Source organism: Dendrobates tinctorius, unplaced genomic scaffold (assembly GCF_039654945.1).
Source record: "Dendrobates tinctorius isolate UK_male_01 unplaced genomic scaffold, ASM3965494v1 ptg000016l, whole genome shotgun sequence".
In the NCBI taxonomy this organism is placed as follows: domain Eukaryota; kingdom Metazoa; phylum Chordata; class Amphibia; order Anura; family Dendrobatidae; genus Dendrobates; species Dendrobates tinctorius.
This window is the reverse complement of record NW_027361684.1, coordinates 35,737,747-35,762,679: the sequence shown is the minus strand read 5'-3', so window position 1 is coordinate 35,762,679 and position 24,933 is coordinate 35,737,747. Positions and strand designations below refer to the sequence as shown.

Here is a 24,933-nt window from a genome sequence, read left to right as displayed (position 1 = left end):
GTTCAATACCTGCTCGGAATTATTAGTGAAAGAGGGTTTTTTGTGTTATGTGAATGCTTCTACTTCTTTGTGCTTTCCATTACGGGTCAGCGAACAGAATTTAAATGCTATTAAGCCTATCGTCAAAATAGCAACCAAACTTTGGGGAAAAAATGCACAGATGGTGGGTGGTTTCACCTCCTTCCAACCCCAATACATCTTTCTGCTTGGAAGTAAAGTTTGAATGAAAAGCAGCTTCATCTCTCTGTTCAGGTCCCTTCTTTGCGGCGCCTCCAGCTGTTATTTTGTTTAATCTCGCTCAAGCATTGAAATGTCTCCCCTGCTTCCTCTGACCTTCTCCTATGTCCATAAAATAGCCTAGTTAAAACCAGACATAAGGCCGCCCAAGGAAGGATGGATATTTTATCGCCCGAGTCCTTAGAGGGTGATGGTTGGACGTTCATCATTCTATTGCTGTGGTAGATCTTGGCTGCTCTGAATTTCTTTATGATGGCCCAGAACTTGATGTTTTCTTAGGATGAAAGTACGGCTATGCAAGATGCAATAGAAAAAGAATTAAAGAGGATGTGTTGCCTCTCCTGACATGTCTGTCATAATCAATAATCATGGACATTCCAGATATATTTACAGGCTTGGACTGTCCCACAGGAGGACAGGAGAATCCTCAGGTAGGCCCTTGTAAAGGAGTGTTAATATGTAGTGCTATTACACTTCATTCATAGCAGAAAAATAGGTGTCATGACAAATACATGTTCTCTAAACCGAGGTTCACCTTCAACTCCAGCTATTTTTGCAAATTAACTTTGTAACAATTTCATTGTAGTTACTTGCATCACAGAAGATGCCCAACAACTCAGGGGTGGACATACCATTAGTGAAACCTGTGCAGCCGCACAGGGGCCCAAGAGGTAGGGGGGTCCACCTCCACCTTCAAAGCAAGTGGAATTGTGCATTATGATGAGCTATTGGACTGCAAGGGCCCATATCTTTTTTTTGTCCTGGGGTCCTCTTCAGTCTCTGCCCACTCCTGCAACAACTGATATAAATTAAGTTAAAGGGGTTGTCCACAACTGGACAACTAATTAGCAGCTAAACTGTGCATCATACAATAAAAACATAATAATATCTATCTTGTAGACGTCGTTCCTCCAATTGCATTGCAGTGACTCGTGGTGGTCATTTAAAATGGTTATATCACATGACCACTGCAGACCATCGGTGCCCATGTCACATTACCGCGGGTCACCGATGGGTTGGCATGACAACCAGAGGTCTCCAGCAGACCTCTATCATTGTCACTGCCGGATTGCTATGAGCGCTGCCCAGTGGTCCATGCTCATAGCAAGTCAGCAATTCTGCTACATACAGACGATCTGAACACGAACACATGGCCCGCAACACGTGCTGCACACGTGCAAACGGAGAACAATGTACACTGTCCTCCGTGAGCACGGACTGCCGCCGGGAAAGAAGCAGCTGCTGTAAGCTGCTGTTCCCCTGCATGTGGTGCTGAACTTGGCTGTCATTCTTCCCTGCTCTGATGGGAACATCTTGAGCAGGGAATAATGAATGAAAACAAACCGACGTGGGGTCCCCCTTATTTTTGTAACCAACCCGGTAAAACTATACAGGTGCGGGCTGCTAATCTCAGTCTGGTAAGGGGCCATTAACATGGGCCCCCCAGCCTAAGAACAGCAGTCTGCAGCTGGCCAGAAAAGGCGCATCTATTAAATGCCCCTATTCTGGAGCTTTGTCGGGTTCTTCCCACTGCCCAGTAGTGGAGACAAGTGTGGTTATTAAGGGGTTAATGTCACCTTGTTATTGTAAGGTGACATTAAGCCCAACTTAGTAATGGAGAGGTGTCAATAAGACACCTATCCATTACTAATCCTATGGTAAGTAAAGGGTTAATTAAACACAGACACATTAAGAACAAAGTCTTTTAATGAAATAATACTGTACAACACACATTTTTCATATATTCATTAGACTGTTAATTCCATCTTGAAGCCATTGATAACCTATAAAAAACAATAAAAAAACACAAACCAACAATATAGCATACCTGTCCGGCGCTCAGTCGAGTCCCATGGCGTAGATCCATCTCTGGGGGTTAATAAGTTTACAGGCGGAGCGGTGATAATGTGACCGCTCGGGCTGTAAACTACTGGGAAATGAATGGGAAGCAGCGCGCACAGGCTCAGTGAAGAGCGGTGATGTCACTGAGTCTGTATTCGCTGAGGGCATGAACTCCTGTGACCTCAGCACCGTCATTTTCACACGGTGCTGAGGTCACAGGAGTCATTAAGTTTGGAGGAAAAAGGGAGAAGCTTGGAAGCCTAAGAATACCATCCGAACTGTGAAATAAGGGGGTGTTGGCATCATGTTGTCGGGTTGTTTTGCTGCAGGAGGGACTGGTGCACTTCACAAAATAAATGGCATCATGAGAAAAGACGTTTATGTGGCAGTACTGAAGCAACATCTCAAAACATCAGTCAGGAAGTTAAAGCTTGGGCAGAAATGGGTCTTCTAAATAGACAATGACCCGAAGCATACTGCCAAAATGGTATCAAAGTGGCTTAAGGATAACAAAGTCAATGTTTTTGAGTGGCCATCACAAAACCCTGATTTTTAATCCTATTGAAAATTTATGGGCAAAGCTAAAAAGGCCGGTGCGAGCAAGGCGACCTACAAATCTGGATCAGTTACACCAGTTTTGTCAGAAAGATTGGGCCCAAATTCCGACCAACTATTGTGAGAAGCTTGTTGAAGGATATCCCAAACGTTTGACCCAAATCATTCAGTTTAAGGGTAGTGGTACCAAATACTAATAAAATATAAGTAAACTTTTGACTTTGCAGTAAATTATAAAAATGCCTTAAATTCTCTCACTCTCATTATTCTGGCATTTGGCAAATATTAATACGGTAATTATCCTAATTGACCTAAAACGGGAAAGGTTTATTGTGATTTCATGTCAGATATTGAGAAAAACATGCATATGTGTCTTTTTCTATAGTGTACTAGTAGAATACCCACGGCTTCGCTTGTGGAAAATATGTTAAATTGTTTGTTATGGTAGCTAAAGTAAAATTTTAAGTGTCACCCTGAAACTGACATTTTCAGAGTGCTACAGTAATTTTTTTTTCCACTTTAAATTTTCATTATTTTGTCATTTTACTAATTTGTCAGTCACAACTGTTGTTTTCCCCTCAGCACTTTTACTTTCATCTTCACATTTCTCCATTATATGTATAGGGCCTAACTTCGGAGGCCCCAATCTCATGATGGGGGGACAGTAGCGAGATGAAACTTGCGCAGTATTCTGCTCCTGTGGGTGGAGAGAGGGGGTGCCAAATTTCACCCAAATCGGGCGAGAACTGTGGATTTGTATAGAGCGGGCTACTACAGATTTTGAGTTTTATATACACTGCTCAAAAAAATAAAGGGAACACTCAAATAACACATCCTAGATCTGAATGAATTAAATATTCTCATTAAATACTCATTGAATACTTTGTTCTGTACAAAGTTGAATGTGCTGACAACAAAATCACAAAAAAGTCAATGGAAATCAAATTTATTAACCAATGGAGGCCTGGATTTGGAGTCACACACAAAATTAAAGTGGAATGTAATGTACTCAAAACAAGTCAATATGAGGCTCTGTATTGTGTGTGGCCTCCACGTGCCTGTATGACCTCCCTACTGTACAACACCTGGGTATGCTCCTGATGAGGCGGCGGATGGTCTCCTGAGGGATCTCCTCCCAGACCTTGACTAAAGCATCTGCCAACTCCTGGACAGTCTGTGGTGCAACGTGACGTTGGTGGATGGAGCAAGACATGATGTCCCAGATGTGCTCAATTGGATTCAAGTCTGTGGAACGGGCGGGCCAGTCCATAGCTTCAATGCCTTCATCTTGCAGGAACTGCTGACACACTCCAGCCACATGAGGTCTGGCATTGTCCAGCATTAGGAGGAACCCAGGGCCAACCGCACCAGCATATGATCTCACAAGGAGTTTGAGGATATCATCACGGTACCTAATGGCAGTCAGTCTACCTCTGGCGAGCACATGGAGGGCTGTGCGGCCCTCCAAAGAAATGCCACCCCACACTATTACTGACCCACTGCCAAACCGGTCATGCTGACAGATGTTGCAGGCAGCAGATCGCGCTCCACGGCGTCTCCAGACTCTATCACGTCTGTCACATGTGCTCAGTGCGAACCTGCTTTCATCTGTGAAGAGCACAGGGTGCCAGTGGCGAATTTGCCAATCCTGGTGTTCTGTGGCAAATGCCAAGCGTCCTGCACGGTGTTGGGCTGTGAGCATAACCCCATCTGTGGATGTTGGGCCCTCAGACAGTCCTCATGGAGTTGATTTCTAACCGTGTGTGCAGACACATGCACATTTGTGGCCTGCTGGAGGTCATTTTGCAGGGCTCTGGAAGTGCTCCTCCTGTTCCTCTTTGCACAAAGGCGGAAATAGCTGTCCTGCTGCTGGGTTGTTGCCCTCCTACGGCCCCCTCCACATCTCCTGGTGTACTGGCCTGTCTCCTGGTAGCGCCTCCAACCTCTGGACACTGCGCTGACAGACACAGCAAACCTTCTTGCCACAGCTCGCATTGATGTGACATCCTGGATGAGCTGCACTACCTGAGCCACTTGTGTGGATTGTAGCGTTCATCTCATGTTACCACGAGTGTGAAAGCACAACTAACATTCAAAAGTGACCAAAACATCAGCCAGAAAGCATTGGTACTGAGATGTGGTCTGTGGTCCCCACCTGCAGAACCACTCCTTTATTGAGGGTGTCTTGATAATTGCCAATAATTTCCATTTGTTGTCTATTCCATTTGCACAACAGCATGTGAAATTGATCGTCAATCAATGTTGCTTCCTAAGTGGACATTTTGATTTCACAGAAGTTTGATTTACTTGGAGTTATATTCTGTTGTTGAAGTGTTCCCTTTATTTTTTGACCAGTGTATATAGATGTAAACTTCTAGTTTCAACTGTAGTTTCATCAATTAAAATGTATATACTCCTCTCTTCCCTCCCTAGGATTCAATATGAGACAGCGTTGTTCTCAGTAGTATTTGAGCACTTTTCGATTTATATTAAGTTGTCGCCCACAGATTTTATCAGAGAGCTTCCTGTGTGTGTTTTTTTTCTGTGCTCCTAGTTTTGTATTCTGATCTTTTCTACTTGACCTTGGATTTGCCTTGACCAACCGTTTACCTAGCCCTTTTGTTGTGATGTGTTATCTTCTTGGAATTCTGATATCGGACTGTTTCCTGACTATGCCTTTTGTCTCACCCCTCTGTCTATGATGTGCCCCTCTGGCTTTTGACCTCGGACCTGTTGACTACCCAACCTCACATCACATAAATAAGATACAAGAGATGGTTGAATCCACATAGGAAAGAAATCCACAGTTTCCCTAGAATATGACAGCACGTCAAGTCCTTAAGAAGTGCAAGTTAAGGGAAATATTTCTGCTGATACCACGAAAAACATGTTGGAGAGTTGAAACTATTTATGTGATAATGAAAGACGTGTCAGACAAAGATCTGCACTGCTAGTGGCTAGATAGAATTGCATTTAATCACATATTTCTCTAATGCTGCCAGAATACAATTTGCCAAAAGACAAATCTCAGTGTTTCAGCAAACCGGTCCAATCTGGAGTTGTTGGCTCAGTACTATCATTTATCCTCCATTACACTCCCTTCCTGTGCCCCAAACACGCAGAATACCCACACCTAGTGCCAAAGTATCTGATACGTTCTGATCTTCCCTTCCTTCACATCTGTATTTGTCACCAGGAACAGCTGCTTCCTATCAACACTATTGATGAATGAGCACAAATAAAGTAAAAGAAAAGTTACATGAGACCCATACAGCTCAGTCACATTGCATTCTATAGGGGCTGAGTGTACAACATCACAATAATGCAGATTTCCTGCACCCCATCTTGTCTTATAAGAACCCATTGAAGGCAGGAATATATTATAAGACATCTGCTCATGGGTTCGATAAGGACCTTGGATATGCCTTATAGTAATAGAGCCTGCATTTAGGCTACAATCACACATCCGTGTGGAATGTCGGTGTGCTGTCAGCAAACAGACCCATTGAGTATGTCATATTCCATTCCTCAAAATCGGATCAGAATAGGACCTCCTCTCACTCTCATAGAGCTCACACTCGAATCCGTGATTTTCACAGACATGTGAATAAATCCATGAGACTCCATGGATCCATATGCGGGCAGATAAAAAAAAAGTAGGCAGGACATGGACATTTCACAAGATAGTAGATGACAACCATGTGCCCCACCTCCCACCACTGCTTGCATTATATGGTGGCTTTTTGCAATGTTACCCTTTAAAAGGAATCCGTCCTCAGGTTTTTGCCACCTCACCTGAGAGCAGCATAATATAGAGAAACAGACCCTGATTCCAGCGATGTATCACTTAGTTTGCTGGGTGCAGCAGTTGTTGCACAAACCGAAATCACAGCTATCTGTGTACATTGTGTATTGACAGTGAGCTGCTTATCATCGGAGGGGGCGTGGCCAGACCAGGGCTCACAAAGTGATAATCTCTTGGTGATAGCTGATCCATTGTATGGAAACAACAGCACATAGCTTAATAAGTGACACATCACAGAAATATGTGTCTCAGTCTCTTCCTCATACTGCCCTTACGTTACATAGCAAAACCTGCTGACAGGGTCCCTTTAAAGTGGCCAGTTTCTTTGCGCTATTCCTGCTACTTCCCTGAATACGTGTTTTTTTTCTCTTTTTTTTTTTTTTTAAATCAGCCATACAGTTCCAGAAATTTGAGCCATTTTATTTACTATTATTTATTAATTAGCATTTTATTATTTTATATTGCACTCAATAGAATAATTTTTATGGTCTCCATCAGCAAGGAGCAGCCTGAAGACAGGTCCCCAGAGATTTGTGGGAGTAATTCTCATTTGGTGAGGACCATATAAATTAGCATACTGAGCACAAAAAAAAAGAAAAAGGCCCATGTTCAGGAACCATATGGAAAAGGTTTTTTTAAGAAAAAAACAAAAAACTGAATACTCAGGGGAGGAAAAAAATAATAGCAAACACTGGCCACTTTTGACTTGGTGAAAAGTTGTCTTTTAATCGTGCAAGTTAAAAAAATATTTTTAGATGTATTCCAGATATTATTGCAGATAATTGCTAAAACATTTGTAATTACAAAGATTTCCTGATGGTTGGGTCAGTCCCAGGACCTTCACTTCTTGCTCATGCTCAACTTGTCATCAATGCTAAGTGTTAGGCTAGGTTCACATTTGCGGATGGCCAAGCTGCGGAGGTCTGCGGACTTCCACCGTGAAGCCCCGCCCACTGCCGCATCTCCTCCGTCAAGCTCCGCATACGTCTGCATGCGGTCTGCGCACCCAATCATCAAATTCCAACAAGATGCATTCGACGCGGGTCGCCGCATCGTCAAAACGACGCATGCGGAGGCATCCGCATACATCCGCATGACCTGCGTACCCAATGTTAAAGATAGGGTACGCAGGCTGCATGCAGAAGCATGCGGAAGTAGGCGGAGCTTGATGGTGGAGGTGCAGCAGTGGGCAGAGCTTCATGGATGAAGTCCGCAGACCACCGCAGCTCGGCCATCCGCAAATGTGAACCTAGACTAAAAGAGGCTGGATGAATGGCTCATTTCAGTAACTAAGCCAGCCCCCTTTTTTTTTTGAAGAGGAAAGCTTATTTTATCTGACAGCAGGTAAGAATTGATTTTGCTTAGGGAAAATTCATCTAGCTGTACCTTATATGGCTCCTGCAGAGGAAATGTGGTTTTAAATGACAGCCATTCCAATGATTCCAGTCCACATAAGCATGGACGGTCTGAACCTACCAATAAGCTAAAACCAGTTGCCACATTTGCTAATATTTGGTAGAGTACAGACACCACACAGTCGTCTAAGGCCTCTTTCACACTTCAGTTTTTTGCATCAGTCAAAATCCGCCAAAAGGACGGATGGCGGATCCGTTTTAGTACTGATGACAACGGATGGCACCCGTCCGTTTTTTTGACGGATCTGACAAATTAAGAATTTTAAAGGAATAGCAGGAGAGGGAGAGAGGGAGAGAGAGAGAGAATTTTTTTTTTTTTTTTTTTCCCGGCACCCAGAAAGAATTTCGGGTTAAATGAGTGTTTGGAGGATCCGCCAGAGAAAAAAACGTTGCAAGCTCCGTTTTGAAATCTTTGAGGATGGTAACGGACAGCAACTTTTGGTGGATCCGCAAAAAAAACGGGTGCAACGGACGGCAATCCGTCACAATCCGCCAATAATGGAAGACAATGGGGAAAAAAAACGGATCCTCAAAAGAAAATTGAGGATCCGTTTTTTTCAAAACCTGGCGGATTGTGACTGATTGTAAAAAACTGAAGTGTGAAAGAGGCCTAACCCGTAACCTGATAATTATCTTTTCCTCACTTCCTTTTTAGTAATCTATACTTTATCATTAATTACTATCATACAGCCCTTGCTGTACTGGAGACAGAGAGCACTGATTTCACGGTGAGCCTGTAAATAGACTTGTGTTTACTCACAGCAGCCAATCAGAGGTGACAGATCTGCAGGGGAGAGGCATAAGCAGCAGTCTGGACCAATGACGAGGCAGGAGGAGTGTCTCAGACTACTTTAGACTAACTGTAGACCAATCTATCATTTTTGTGATAGGCTGCAGATCTCACATGCTTGTTTTCGCCGACAGAGGTAGCTCAGGAACCAGTGAGGGATGTCGGCAGCCTATGGAGAAGCATTAGGTGAGACCTCTTTGGGCCCTGTATTAGATAAAAAAGGAGGGTGACAACATCAACATTTTTAATGTTGTAAATAAAATATGGTATGGATAGATTAGAATAGATAGATAGATAGATAGATAGATAGATAGATAGATAGATAGATAGATAGATAGGTAGCACATTTGCATTCATCACACAATCATGGCAAGTGTCACCTTTGTCATCTTGCACCAGCTATAATAAGATCAAAGCCTGTTTCCTAATTACAATGAAAAATCACCTGCAGTATACCCCAAAGCCCATAATGAGATCACACTGCTACAAATAATTAATCTTATTTGGCTGCACATAAACTAAGTAGGGTTCTTCATGACAGGAAAGTAATGCCAAGCAATAACTGCATATACAGAAGCCAAAATATTTGCTCCTGATAATTAATTTGGGTCCTACATAGATATAAATGATTCTGGCCTATTTACCTTAGTTACATGCACTATTGTTTGTACTGTTTCTCTTTTTAAGGATTCCAACCAGACAAAACTTGGCCAAAGCTGCACTATTTAGGAAGTGTATGTGTGTGTGGGGGGGTTAAGTAGAGATTAGGTGGTGTAATCTATATAGTGGTCATCCAACTGTGTCTCCAGTGTACAGGGTGGGCCATTTATATGGATACACCTAAATATAATGGGAATGGTTGGTGATATCAACTTCCCTTTTGTGGCACATTAGTATATGAGAGGGGGAAAACTTTTCAAGATGGGTGGTGACCATGGTGGCCATTTTGAAGTTGGCCATTTTGGATCAAACTTTATTTTATCCAATCGGAAAAGAGGGTCATGTGACACATCAAACGTATTGAGAATTTCACAAGAAAAACAATGGTGTGCTTGGTTTTAACATAACTTTATTCTTTCATGAGTTATTTACATGTTTCTCTTGGTTTCCAGCCATTGACATGTTGCAGAGGTTAACACGTGAGGAGCGGATAGAAATTGATGTCTGGTGAACGCAGTACCCGAGTCATTGCAGCAGATTTCAATGCAAGACACCCTACGCAAGAAAACTGTCACCATTCCCATTTTATTTAGGTGTATCCATATAAATGGCCCACCCAAAAAAGTTTGCCTAATCACTGAACGTAATGTTCTGTGTAACCTGAGGGTTCTGTTCCAATTTTTGTTTTGCCCATTCTGCAAATTCAGCACACCGATCTGGGTCATCCTCGTTGAGATGCTGCAGCAGCTGGATTTTGTAAGGGTGCCATTTGTGAGTAGCTAATATCCGCCAAAGGGATGTTCGACTGATGCCAGAAGCAGGAAGTTGATATCACCAACCATTCCCATTTTATTTAGGTGTATCCATATAAATGGCCCACCCTGTATATATACAGTATATCATTGGCAAGAAGAGTTGGGCATGTTTTCTATAAATAAATACCTTTTTAGTGATGTAAATTTAGTCAGAAATGTACTCTAGTTCCTGACTGGAGTAACATTTCTGGTGGAGGCACACGCCATTGATAAGATCCAATGAATAGGGCAAGGGTCCCATTAGCGTATGGCATCCAATGCGAGAACATCGGCTGCAATATGCTAATGACACTCGGCTCCTGTTCTGCTGCGAGCGGGAGCTGAGTGTCAGTGCTCTGCACCAATCCTCTAGGCATGAGAGAATCGCTGCACAGATTATATTCGCTTTTAACATGCACCGATAGACTTACATGGGTGCATGCAATATGATGCAATCACATGAGAAAATAATCACAAATGTCAGCTGCACCATAGAGAAACAATGGGGCGAGTTCAATCCAATTTTTTATTGGATTGTACTCGTCCGATTGCACCGCAAGTAGGAATGAGCCCTTATGCGCATCTCACTCCAGCGGCCATGTTCATGCAAAACATTCAATGCATTATGATCTGTATTGTTTTTGTGATTTTTTTTTGGATGAGTGATATGATTTGTAAAATTCAGCACGCGCAGGGTGCTTTTTCTGGTATTTTTTCTAAAGGATTTCATTGAAAAATGCCAGAAATAACACACTTAAAAAATGACACAAAAAGGAGTTGGTGAAAGTGTATCCCAGACCCCCATTGGAGTGATTTTTTTTTTTTTTTTTTGCTCATCCACAATTTTTGCATAATTTTGGCGAAATATACAACTTTTTGCACTGAAAAGTGACAAAACATGTTATAAGCAAATGAAAGAGCATGGGCCAGAATCATAATTGCAAACACTTTTTTAAAAGTTGCAAGATTTGGTGAAAATGTGCTTCAGTCCCTAGTCTACCCTCTTCCTTCAACATGAAGTAGGGACAGAGACCCTGCTTCTAGCAATGTATCATTTAGTTTACTGGGTGCAGCAGTTGTGATGGAATCACAGTTTTCTCTGCTGCAGATTTAGCAGAGCCCTGAATGCTGAGCTGTGTATAACCCCACCCACTCCACTGATTGGCAGATTTATGTGTACACTGTAAAAAGCTGCTAATCAGTGCTGGGGACATAGTTGGACTAGGAGGCATGAGAGCAGTGGTCCTGTAGTGATAATCTCCTGCTGATGAAACACTGATTCTATTGAAACAGCAAAACACAGCCTAGTAAATTGCACATCCCTGGAATCAGGGTCTCTTCCACTACATCAATCTGCTTCCAGATTACATAGCAAATCTGCTGCCAGGTTCATTTTAACCATACGAAAACATATGGAAAGTCCAAAACTGCACCCACAAGTCTAAAAATCAGGCAAACACAAATAAAAGTTTTTAAAAATTGCGCAAATTAAAAGAATAAGAATGCAAAAAAAGGTGAAAAACAAAGAAAATTATCCCCCAAAACAGGTGCAAATGTGAACCATTTTGAATAATTTAGCACAAAACAATATTTAATGTCATAAGATAAAAAAGAAAAGGGACTTAAAGAAAAAACCCAGTTGATGAATCGAGCACATAGCACGCAGCCTGCTTTTCTAAGAGTCTTTGAGAACCTTAAGCCCTCAGACACTTCCGATCTCTGTTTTGCCTAATGATGGTTTGACCATTTGGTTTTTGCGTGACTCGCCCATACACAGGAGCGCTCGCTCTATTGAGTGAATGGCGTTCTGATGTCACAGAGTGTAAGGACTGCAAAGTTGTGAAATATGCTTTTCTGTGACTCTGATGAATATTTATTATTTAATGTGGTGTACTTAATTATTTGTACTAAATGTCCAACTGGGGGTCTGTATGTGGGGGAGACCGGGCAAAAACTGAGAACAAGGATGAATTCTCATCACCATACAATAAGAGAAAAAAGAATGGATCTACTTGTGGCAAAACATTTTTGTATGCCTGATCACAGCACCATGGACATGAAATTACTGGTATTGAAAGGTAACTTCACATCTCAGAGAGACAGAAAAGTCTGGGAGTACAAACTCATGACAACCTTTGACACTCTCAGTGCAGGAATGAATGTGTCGCATGGATTTATGTCTTTTTACATCAATTAAGGAATTTGCTCCTAAGACCTTGTGGCGGCATCACAACACATTACCAGACCCCAATCAGAGGACAATAAAACTTTCACTCCTTATCTATGAACTGGTGCAATATTTATAGCCATAATTGTTATGATGAGTCACCGAAGGAGGAAAAAACAAAATACCAGCTAAGTCCAGAAAAACCTGAGAGGTTGGCAGCTATCGGATTGCAGACCCCTGAACCTATCCACAACAACTAGCAGTAGCCGTGGGGGGTTCCTACGGTGCCCTAGACCCCTCGATCACAGCCGGAGAACTATATAGCCTAAAGACAGAAAGGGGAAAAACTAAACTGCCCCAGAGCAGACCCCAAAGCAATAGGCAGCCCCCAACATATAATGACGGTGAAGCAAGATGAAAACACTAACACAGATAGAAAGATAGGTTGAGCAAATGATGGGGCCCAAGCTAACTACATAGGACAGGATAGGAAAGCTGCTGTCTGCCATCCGCAAAAACCCTATCAAAATGAGCCAACCGACTGATAGGAAAAACAGGCCCTGAAGTCGCTAGGCTTCAAAAGACTATATCAGCACTCAGGTATATTCTGAAGACAGAGCAAAATATCAACAGATCAGAGACAAAAATGGAATTCAGCTCACCCCCGGCCGGGGATGGCAGAACTCCCAAAAAACAAGGCAAAACAAAAACAAAACTGAAAAGTACAAAGCAGAGCAGAAAAACTTAGCTTTGAGATGTAGGAATCAGAAAGGTCTCCAAGAATCCAGCAGGAAAATCACCAGCCAGGAAGAAGGGCGTCGGCAGCCTTATATCCAGTCCTCAATTCCAGCCACCCAGTCATCATCTAGCTGCCCAGGTGTTTGGTAATCAGTCTCACTACCTTCCTTCACTAGAGGAGGGAGTTCATCAGACCTCAATGGTGAAGGGAAAAATGAACTCACAACACATAACTGTCTATCACTCCCCCATAATGATAGTTCTGCTTCACGTCACTTGTCTTATCTATTGCATTTTTTCTGTGATGTGTTATGCAAAAATATGTGATTCTTCAGATTTTCTATTAGTCAATGCCTGATGGAGAGACCTGAGTAGTCTCGACAGCTTGCAATTTGTTACCATCTTTTCAGCTAGCCATTGAAAGATATCAACCAGTGAGGACTCTATTTTTCTATCTACTGGCTAACACGGTACAAAGATATACATCTTTCCTATTCATTATTTAATAATTTTTTGTTTGGGGGAGCCCCAATTAAAACTTCTGACATGAGTCCCCTTGATTTCTATGGACGCCCCTGGTCCAGATAATAAAAATAGTGGCATCTACATCCAGCACTCAACTCCACTACAGTAAACTCCACTACAATTCTTCACATATACTCCTCACTATATGCAGAATTGTGTCGCTCGATGCAGCCGTCTGGTCAGCAGCTGTGGTGTAATGTCAGCTTCTCATCACATCACCCTCCCAGCATAGCAAAGTAGGATCTGAGCAACACATGGAGATTTCTGTCCGGCTCAGAACAAGCTCTATGATGCTGCAAAGCCAACTGTCAATCACAGTGCCAGGGTTTGCTTCTAGCCTCCGTCTCACACAGTATGGAGCGGTGTTGTGAACAATGACTGTAGCCGCTCCATACACACCCTCATGACTGAAAGCCGGCAGTTTCTGAGAGGAATTAAGTAGCCGCACTTTCAGTAAAGCAGCCGGACAGTATTGCAATGTGATTTACCTGCAGCTCAGCCCTAAATCTGCAGAGTGTTTTACAAGGTTACAATCTCATGCAGATATGCAAGTAGTATAGCTGCAGGTTTCATGTGTGTAAACTGGTGGGACCCTGTTGAAATCCCTCAGAATCTTGGGAACAAACAGGTGACTTTCTTGCCACTCTCACACGGAGGCACAGCACAGTTTTTGGTTACAGCTCACAATAGTGGCACTACTGCTTAGTGGTTACGATTCACACTTGGTCAGATGTTGTCCTTGCTAGTTGAAGGACAAAAAAAACTAATAGAAAAGACTCTTATCCGGTCCATGGAATGATGAAAAATGCCTCAAATCCCTTAGAGAATCAGATCAAGTGACTGTTAGCACTCGGCAAAATCTTTTGTGCCACTGTGTGTCTGAAGTGAAAGCCAAGAGACCAGCAAAAGATCCAAGCAGCAGTATCAATCAATGACAAGGGTAAGGTAGGTGAAAATATGTATTTTTTTTTTTTACGTTAAGACAACTTTAAACCCATTTTTAAAATAATAAAAAGTAGTGGACAGCCAGTGTAGTGCCCTTTCACATGGGCTGAGGCTAGGCCAAAGGAATGTTCCAAGGGACTTTCATTTGAGATGGTTGCGTAAGCATGCACAGCCATCAGAATACAATCAAGCATCTTGCTTGCGGGCCTAAATATTATGGATGAATATCCCTGTTTAACCAAAATCAGAAGGAGAGGATGCAAACAATCCTATGAATATTCATACGAACTCCCTCCAATCACTGCTTGATGAAATTGGTCCTTGTCAAGTGCTGGTCATGTATAAACAATTACCACTCCTTATGGGCCATTTTAACTGACCGGGTAAAAGGACTCCTGGTCAGCTTACAGAAGGATGATTAACATTCACTGTAGAAGCTATTCTCCCACCATGAAAGGCAAAATCCACCATCCCTGAAGAGTCAGACGTCCGGATAACTCGGATGAAGATCCCAACCCACACTCTGATCAAACTCTGGTCATGAGAGTTGACAGCCATTCTGAGCATTGATTTGCGATCCTTGTTCGAGTTATACGGCCGCCTGACTTTTCCCTAAGGGCTCATACTCACTTGCGAGAGACTCGCACGAGTCTCTCGCATGAAGACCCAGCACTGCCGCTGGTACTCAGACCGGAGCATGCGGCTACATGTATTTCTATGTGGCCGCACGTTCCGGTCCCAGTGCCGGGTATTGATACGAGAGACTTTTACGAGAATCGTGTGAGTCTCTCACAAGTGGGTATGAGCCCTTAGGCTCGATTCAGATGACTGTATGGTCTGTAGACAGACCGCAAAGCACAGACCAAACGTAGGTCGCCCTGATACACCCTGGACTGGACTGTCACTCCCTTGGTCCACTCAGTATCAGCATTGGCTTCAACGTTTTAGGAAACACTTCTGTTCTGTTTCTGGGAGTTTTTGAAGAGTTTGTTTTTTTTCCTGGAGTGTTCTTTGCAGCCTTTTGATTTGACAGTGCCTAGTTTGGGGAGATTTCTTTCAAGATCCTCTTCACAGAAGAGACATGTGCTTTATTTTGTTTTTAGCTTTTCTTTTTTCCAAAAGAAGTTTTGAGAGACCCGTAGTGGGGAAAAAAATAATCATATGTACAGCAAAGTGGATTTCCCATAGAAAAGAACTGAATGAGTTTTCCAAGAGTTTTTTTTAGCAGCTTTTGAGAAGGATTTTGGAAAGAATCAACTCCTTAAAACTCTGTGTGACTATACCCTTTGGCCACATGAACACGTTGAGAACTTGGTGAGATTTTTTTACCTCTGTATGTGTAAGGCAGAAACAAACTTCTTGTGCCCGTCTCCATTGCACAGACATAGAAGGGGCCTTTTTTCACTATTAAAATTAGCTATCATTCGACCTTCAATAAATAAGACATGCAAGGACTTTGTGGGACACGAAATGACCCAATACATGTGTGCCATAGAAACTAAACAGATCTTAAACACTACTTAAAGCCACATTACTAGTTACTTCAGTCAGCACAAAGGCAGGAATCAGGTGCAGAATTCATATTCTCCTGCACCTCCTCTCCTCTATTAACCAGATCCCATCAGATAAATGTATTTATTAGGCAATTGGTTTAAATGCAGTTCTCTAATGTATAAGCAAAGGTCATCCATACATTCCATATGTATGTAATTACTGTCACTAATACCGTGCTGGGATATCTAGCAGTATTTCTGTTGAATAGCTAACATTTTTCTCTTCCAGAACCAGAAACGGGGCCTCAATATTAGAAACTAATAACATGTTCTGCATGAAATGGAGCAAAAGAAAACAGGATTTCCAGATGTGGCTTTGGAAGACTAAGAATTTAATACAAAGGATATTTTGTTCCCGTACATACCAGTTACATCTGTGTTCCAGCCACCTAACACATTTCTGTAACACCTGGCAAAAACTCCACTTTCTAAGGCGGTGTTCACAACTGCATCTGAGTCGCTGCCACATATCCAGCCAGAAATACTGGACAAAATAGCACAACACGCCTCATTCATACCACGATGACAGACCCTATTACAGTCAATGGGCCGTCTGACACCACTGTAGTCTGCTACTGCACTTCCATTATTTTCATATTTCTTTTCCTATAATTCAAAATATGGAAATAACCATACAGATGTGACAAGAGTCTACGGCCTTGATTCCACATTTGTGATTTTTGAAATGACTTTTCTCTTTTTCTTGTACTATTCGTTGCTGTTCGTTTCCACCAAATTTTTCAAAATGTTGCACGCCAGTTAATTTTGCTCCAAATTTAAGATGATGTTTTTGTCTTCTAGCTTTTTTGTGCCTTTTAAGACCAAAGAGTCATATGATCCAGTTAGTCTTCAAGAGCGAAAAATAAGAATAGATGGTGTACTCTCCTAGGGAACTGGAGTACAACTGGAGCAAAAAGGGGCAAACGATGAATTAGGCTAAAACAGCTGGATAAGGAAATATCCATATTTGTGAAACAAAAAAAATAAAGAAAAAAACAGAAAAAAATAACTTAAAGGCGTTTTCTCACGAACAAAAGTTTATTTTAACCCCTTCACCACCAAGGGCCAATTTTTACAATTCTGACCAATGTCCTTTTATGAGGCCATCACTCTGGAACGCTTCCATGGATCCCTGTGATTCTGACATTGTTTTCTCGTGACATATGTACTTCATGATAGTGGTAAAATTTCATTCATATAACTTGCGTTTGTGAAAAAAAACGGAAATTTGGCAAAAATTTTGAAAATTTCGCAATTTTCCAACTTTGAATTTTTATGCCCTTAAATCACAGAGATATGGCACATAAGAAACTTGATAACTAACATTTCCCACATGTTTACTTTACATCAGCACAATTTTGGAACCAAAATTTTTTTTGTTAGGAAGTTATAAGGGTTAAAAGTTGACCAGCGATTTCTCATTTTTGCAACTCCATTTTATTTTTACGGACCACATCACATTTGAAGCCACTTTGAGGGGTCTATATGATAGAAAATACCCAAAAGTGACACCATTCTATAAACTGCACCCCTCAAGGTGCTCAAAACCACATTCAAGAAGTTTATTAACCCTTCAGGTGCTTCACAGGAATTTTTTGAATATTTAAAAAAAAAAAAAACATTTCACTTTTTTTCACAAAAAAAATACTTCAGGTTCAATTTTTTTTATTTTACCAAGGGTAACAGGAGAAATTGGACTGCAAAAGTTATTGTGCAATTTGCCCTGAGTACGCTGATACCTGATATGTGGGGGGGAACCACAGTTTCGGCGCATGGCAGAGCTCAGAAGGGAAGGAGCGCCGTTTGACTTTTGGATCCGGGGACCTGCAGGAAAGGAGCCCCCCGCAGCAGCGCTGCACATTGCGCTGCCGTGGGGGGCTCAGGGAAGCACTGAGGGAGCCCCCTCCCTGCCGATGCTTCCCTTTAACCCCCGGTACACCGCGATCGTGTTTGATCGCGGTGTACAAAGGTTTAACGTGTCGGGGCGGTCCGTGACCGCCCCTGACACATAGCGCCGGGTGTCAGCTATGATAATTAGCTGACATTCGGCCGTGATAAGCGACGCTCACCACGTGGGCGCCGCTTATCGCTATGACGTAATATTCCGTCCATGGTTATTAGGGCCCAGGGCACATGGACGGAATATTACGTCCAATGAAGGAAAGAGGTTAATCACTAGATCTTGGAATGAAAATAAGGTTTACAATATGAAGGGATTAAAAAAAAGTTCCTGCGCTGTGATAATCTTATAAATTTTCCCCTGCTGCGTACTGTGTAATATCTGTGTCTGACCTTGTAGGAACATGGTCTGAACATACCACAGCTCCTGGGCAGGGGGGAGACCCAAAAGCGTATATAGACATTACAGCATGGGATCACAGCTGATTCTATTTCTGAGGTAAAACATTTCCCTGCCTGTTTTTAACCAATGTTTTTTTTTTACCTCAAAGACAGAATCTTCTGTGATCCCTTGCTGTAATGTATATATACTCTCTTTTGCATCCCCCGCTGCCCAGGAGCTGTGGTATGATCAGACCATGTTCCTGTACGGTCAGACACAGCCATTACACAGTACACAGCAGGGGCACATTTATAAGATTATCTCAGTACAGGAACATTTGTTTTAATCACAACCAATTGTGGAACGTATTTATATTCCAAGATCTAGTGAATAAAGTCGAACTTTTGTTCGTAGGAAAATCCCTTTAAGTGTATGTGGCACACTGTGTCTTTGGATTCCACCCAGAATCAGCCTGACAAAATGCTGCAAAAGCACCCCCTTAGGCTGAGTGCAGATGTACTTTTTGGCACTGCGGATTTTTCCGCGCAGAATGGAAGAAATCCGCAGGTCAAATGACCTGCATTTTTCCTGCGGATTTCTTCCATTTTTCATGCGGTTTTCATGCGGCTTTTGTGCGGTTTTCCATCGCGGTTTTCCCCCTGCGGATTTGGTGACAGGGGAGATGGAAAACCGCACAAAAGAAGTAACATGCTGCGGATTTTGTACCGCGGGAAAACCGCGCGGAAAAATCCGCAGCGTCTGCACAGCGTTTTTTTTTCCATTGATTTTAAGGCTACTGTACATCACAATGCAGATATGCAACGTTTCTGCGCGGTAAAATCCGCTGCGGAACCGCTGCAAATCTGCATCGTGTGCACACAGCCTCAAAGTGAACATGTTGCACAGCAATGGCGCTGCGACACTGCTGTGTACATGTTCCATTTTATGTAACTTCTTTTAACTGCTTCAGGGCTCGGAAATGCGGAAAAGGTAAAAAAAAAAAAAAGAAAAGTGGCATGCTCATTCCTTAGCGGAAGTCGCATGGGTCACTTGACTGTTTTCCAAAAGCAGTTTCGCCTGGGAAAACTCCATGACTAAACTGTTTTTTGCCTAGTGCTGTGAGTTTTGCACATTTTTTTGCTTTGCACCCAATTTATTATGCTATTTGGCCCTTTTTGATGTATATTTTATATGTTCTCTCCTGTTTTATTTTATTTTTCGCTTTGTGGATGGAGTTTATTGATTCCATATGTTTTCAGTTGATTCATCGATTATGACTTTTTAAAAAGTAGCTAAATTTGACGCAAATCTACTCAAGTCCCCCCTGCTGTGAATTTATGTGCATCTTTTCAATTGTCACAAGTTTTTTTGACATTTTGAAAAGTTGCAACTTTTTTGCTTAAAGTAGCAAAATATTACTGACAGGAAGTGTAATTGTAATTTGTGCTAAATTCATGCGTGAGCCATTTTGATTAATTTGGTGCAATAAATGTCAGCAAATACCATGGGACAAAAAAAGAAAATGATGAATCAGTGTTTTTTCAAAATCCCAGACAAAGAAAAACTTGTCAATAAAAGTCTGTTAAATGGAGGGGGAAAAGGAAAACACAAAATAGACTTACAGTGGAGAAAAAAGTATTTGATACACTGCCAATTTTGCAGGTTTTCCCACCTACAAAGAATGGAGAGGTCTGTATTTTTCATCATAGGTATACTTCAAATGTGAGAAACAGAATCTTAAAAAAAAAAATCCAGAAAATCACATTGTATGATTTAGAAAAAATGAAATTGCATTTTATTGCATGAAATAAGTATTTGATCACCTACCAACCAGCAAGAATTCCGGCTCTCACAGACACATTAGGCTAGTTTCACACTTGCGTTAGGAGGCACAGCGCACGTCCGCGCCTCCTCCAGTTAGCTCCTCCTATGGGCGCATGACGCTTCATGTGACCTGCGTACCCTATCTTTAGCATTGGGTACGCAGGCCGTGTGCTGGTATGCTTTTGGCGGCGCATGCGCCCTTTTAACGGTGCGCCGTGCGCACCAAAATGCAACACGGTACGTCATGCGCCCATAGGAGAAGCTGACCGGAGGGGGCGTGGCAAGGGGAGGAGCTGAATGGCGGCCGTGCGCTGCGCCTCCTAACGCAAGCGTGAAACTAGCCTTAGTTTTTCTATAAGAAGCCCTCCTACCCTGCACTCATTACCTGTATTATTTGCACCTGTTTGAACTTGTTACCTGTATAAAAGACACCTGTCCATACAATCAATCACACTCCCCCCCCCTCCACCATGGACAAGACCAAAAAATTATCTAAGGACACCAAGGACAAAATTGTTGCTCCCAGAGCCAAGCGTTTCTTGTTGTGAGATAGGTAGCTGTTGTCCAAATGATCAATGCAACAAAGATGAGGGGTGTCCAGAGATTTTTGTCTCCAGTTAACGATCTAAAATGCAATGTCAATGCATTTGCATAGGTTGAATTTATATTTCAGGAAATATTCATATACTTCCAACAGAGGTTTCTGATGTGATGTGATCACAGCTTAGAACGGTGCCATATGGAGCCCCCATACAGCGGCACGCAGACTGCCTCTGGCTCTGTAGTACCGAGCTTTGTGTAATATCCCTTATGCCTGCAAAGCACAGAGAAGAGGAATATGCAGCGTTTTCATGCAAAATGCTTTATAGTTTCCTGTACCAAAGGCAAGACCTGACCATTCCTGACAGCTGCAAGTCTTGAGGGACCATTTTCAAAAGTCCAGCACTGCGGAGAATTCTCCAGCACTTTCTTACATTGTTCCTGTAGAAGCCTTGACAAGCAGCTTCTGGTTAAAAAAAAAAAAATATATATCTACAATTTCTTTACATTTTGCAAAAGCAGCATGTGGAAAGGTTTACATGGCAGCAGGCGATGTGATGTTTTACTGTGAGATGCAGAAGACTTCGATTTGTAATTCTAGCTCTTGTGAGATGAAGAGAATGAGGCATGAGCCATGTGGAGCACAAGTCAAGTTTCTAGATAAAGTCAAGTTGGGAACCTTTATTAGTAAATAGTAAACACTCCAGTGTTTATTTTATATTACCGCAGGAGTGGCGCTTCCAACCTAAGGTCCCTGCCCCTAGTCTTAGACTTTCCTGCCGCCATCTTCCCCCTCCAGCGCTCCTGCTCCTGTCGGTCTCCGACAAGGTTTGATCGTCCGGCTGCTCCAGCGTCTGATGGACTGGAACGAATCGGAGGTCACAACTCCATACAAGTCTATGAGAGTCTCGTTCTGGCTCCCATAGACTTGCATTGAGAGATTATAAAAGACATATGGGATAAATTGAATTACCATATACATATTTCTCATCCAAGGATACTCTCAACATACAATGTAAACCATGAAGAAAGATCAGAGAGCTTTTTTTTGAATCCTACTAACTGTAATATAGAAAAAGTCAAAAACTTTTTTCCAAGACAACCTTAAAATTATACAAATTGCCTTTAAGTACAACATACATGTAAATACAAAGTTCAGAATAAGTGCTTACAATAAATAGCATACAAAAGAACAGGCGGGCAGCGTATAACCTTCAAGCACTGAAGGGTATCAGTAACACATGAGACCACAAATATGCATACAAAAATTATAATTAAATAGTAAAGTGCATAGTGCAGACACTAGCGATCCAAATACCTTATGATCGCATACAAAATATGGGGAAGGATAAAAGATAAATAAGGGACTATGTGTCCATATCATATATGGTGTACAACATCAGATCAACACCGAGGAAGCCACAGCGAAACGCGCGTCGGGGCATCCATGCGCTGGAGGGGTTATTTTCATGGGTAAGAATATGGGGTTTAATTAGGGCGCAGGGGTTTGCGGCTCATGACTTATAGTATTTCTATTGTCTATGGGACTTATGATTTGTGTTCATGGCTGCTAAACTCCGGTGTCGCTCTGATATTATACATCATATGTGATATGGACACATAGTCCCTTATTTATCTTTTATCCTTCCCCATATTTTGTATGAGATCATAGGGCATATGGATCGCTAGTGTCTGCACTATGCACTTTACTAATTATAATTTTTTATGCATATTTGTGGTCTCATGTGTTACTGATACCCTTCAGTGCTTCAAGGTTATACGCTGGCCGCCTGTTCTTTTGCATGCTATTATTGTGAGCACTTATTCTGAACTTTGTATTTACATGTGTGTTGTACTTTAATAAAGGCAATTTGTATAATTTTAAGGTTGTCTTGGAAAAAGGTTTTTGACTTTTTCTATATTATAGTTAATAGGATTCAAAAAAAGCTCTCTGATCTTTCTTCATGGTTTACATTGCATTGAGAGATTGTGGCGTAACTTCCGGTCAGTCAGAAGATGCGATCACAAGATGGCGCCGCGAGACTGGAGCAGCTCTGAAAAAAAGGTACAGACACCAGAGAGTGAGTATAAGACCGGGGGAAGGGAAATGACATTATAAGCTCCAGTCCAGCACTGACACAAAAAAATGCTGGAGTAGTGCTTTAAGAGTCAATGGATAGAAAAAAAGTCCAGTCTATTTGCTTCAGTGAAAGGAAAGGGATAAGAAAGAAACTGATGTAAAGGGAATGTAGGATGGCCACTGATTAAAAAAAAAAAAATCACTCTGGTTCTCTTGGATGTGTGAATCCAGACTAAGGGCAGGTGCAGACAAGCGTATTTGCTATCCGAATGCGATCTGACAAAACATTGGATTGCGCTCAGATCAATGTTAGTCTATGGGACCTTGTACATATCCGATTTTTTTCCTTGGACAAAGTCTTCATGCACACATTTGATCCAATATTCGATCTGTGCTCAGCCATGCAAGTCAATGAGTGCATGGGAAACATGGGACTGCACTTGGATGACATCTGAGTGCAGTCCAATTTCCACACACAATGGAAATGTTTTTTTTATCTCCACCTCCTCTTCATCGGAATGAAACAAATCACACTCATTTGTATAATCATCCCGATTCTTTCTGTCCCTGCCCTATAAGTGATAAGATTGGCCAAAATAAAGGTAATTGGAACAACCATTCAAAAGTTTACAAGATGTGCAATAAGTTTCTCTTCAATAAAGTCTGTAAAGTGCTGTGGCATTAATGGCGCTATATAAGTGAGTAAAATAAAAAAATATATATAATAAATGGACTCCATTGTATTTTCCCATTCTAGTGCATAATATAACAATTCCCTATGTCTATATGCAGCTTTTCATAGTTGACATTATCAGTGCTGGGCAGACACCATTGACCAGGCTCCAATATTGGAGTAATTTTTACAGCACATCCCATAATACACACCTCTCAAATCCCAATCCGCCAAATACCTCCCTTTTAAAGGAGGCGGGAGAATGTAAAAGGTACGTGGCAAACAAAAGATGATAAAACCAATATGTCAAGATGTGGCAGAGCTGAGCTTTATTTAACTCTTTGCTCGTGTTGAGCATTTTTAGAACGGGGATTATGTGGCAGGCTTCCTTGCAGTCCTGCGTAAATGCGCTGATCACTGATGGGTGTGAAATAAGAAACTCGGCTCGGTCACATCTGCACGATGGATAGATAAAGCAGAGTTAGGAGATATTAAACGTGACCTGCAGGACATGCCGTTATCCATGTTCCCATAAGTAGAGAATCGCGTCACCGCAATAGTTACAGGAGTTTTGGTGATATTGTAAAATACTAAAACCGTAGAGAAATAATCATAGAAAGGTAACAAATCTGCATAAATCAAAAGCGCAATCCTAGAAGTCAGGGCAATGTTCCTATGCAATATTAAAGGGTTAATACCAGACAAGAAATTATTTTAAAAAATTGGTTAAAAAGTTACATTTTAGTACCTGTACAAGGTTCTTTACTTCCCTTTCCTCCCTTCCGACCTTCCTTCCCTTGCCCTGTTTAATTACTAAAAACCAATAAAATTATTTGAAAAGAAAAAAAAAAAAGTTACATTTTATGATAAAAAAAACTACAGTAATCAGTTACATCCTGAGCTCCTTTATCCGATCAGAGGGGGTACTGACACCCCCGATGACGCCCTATGTACTTTGGCGCCAGTAGGTGAAACTTTTGCCATTCGGCTGCCTGTAGCCATCCCATCTGCAGGCCTGGAGACAATGCCACTCATACCTTAGTAAGGATGCTGCCTCTTGGGACAGGCTGCCTATGGCTTCCACCCACCCCCAGGTGGCTCCTCTGTGGATCTGGAAGTAGGGAAGACCCTTAGCTGCCTCTTTATCTAGGCTTTAGATCACTGAGTACATGAGGTGGAGTTAAGGGCGGCTCTAACAGACAGCACAGCTGGACTGCAGCCTCCTGGGATGGGAGGGGGGATTCATTTTATATGGCATTCCTGTAGGGTAGCACAAAGCCAACACACAGATGTGGAATCTCTACTGTCAGATACTAGGAGAGGCACCGAAAACCTCAAAGGAGGTGTATGCATCTCATCACCTGCAATATATATAGACACATACTCACATATTGCCATACAAAACCTATAGAAGGCGCAGACTGATAGGATGAGTCAATGAGTGGGAGCACAGCTCCACCACATGTACCCAGCAGAAATACAACCTGTATATACAGTATCACTACCCAG

The 24,933-nt window shown here is 42.0% G+C and overlaps 1 protein-coding gene across 2 annotated transcripts in view; it reads right to left on the bottom strand.

Annotated features, from left to right (window-relative positions):
* The window catches only part of SERPINF1 (serpin family F member 1), a 111,719-nt gene extending 87,116 nt beyond the window's left edge, over positions 1–24,603 (bottom strand). The window contains exons 1-2 of one of the 2 annotated variants that reach the window (XM_073565685.1): positions 24,462–24,586; positions 24,173–24,237 (exon numbers count right to left, since the gene is read on the bottom strand). The gene's annotated coding sequence lies outside the window, so the exon portion shown is untranslated. Of the gene's footprint in view, positions 1–24,172; positions 24,238–24,461 lie in introns of both variants that reach the window. The other variant, XM_073565684.1, reaches the window with a different exon arrangement.
* Positions 24,604–24,933: the final 330 nt, after the last annotated feature.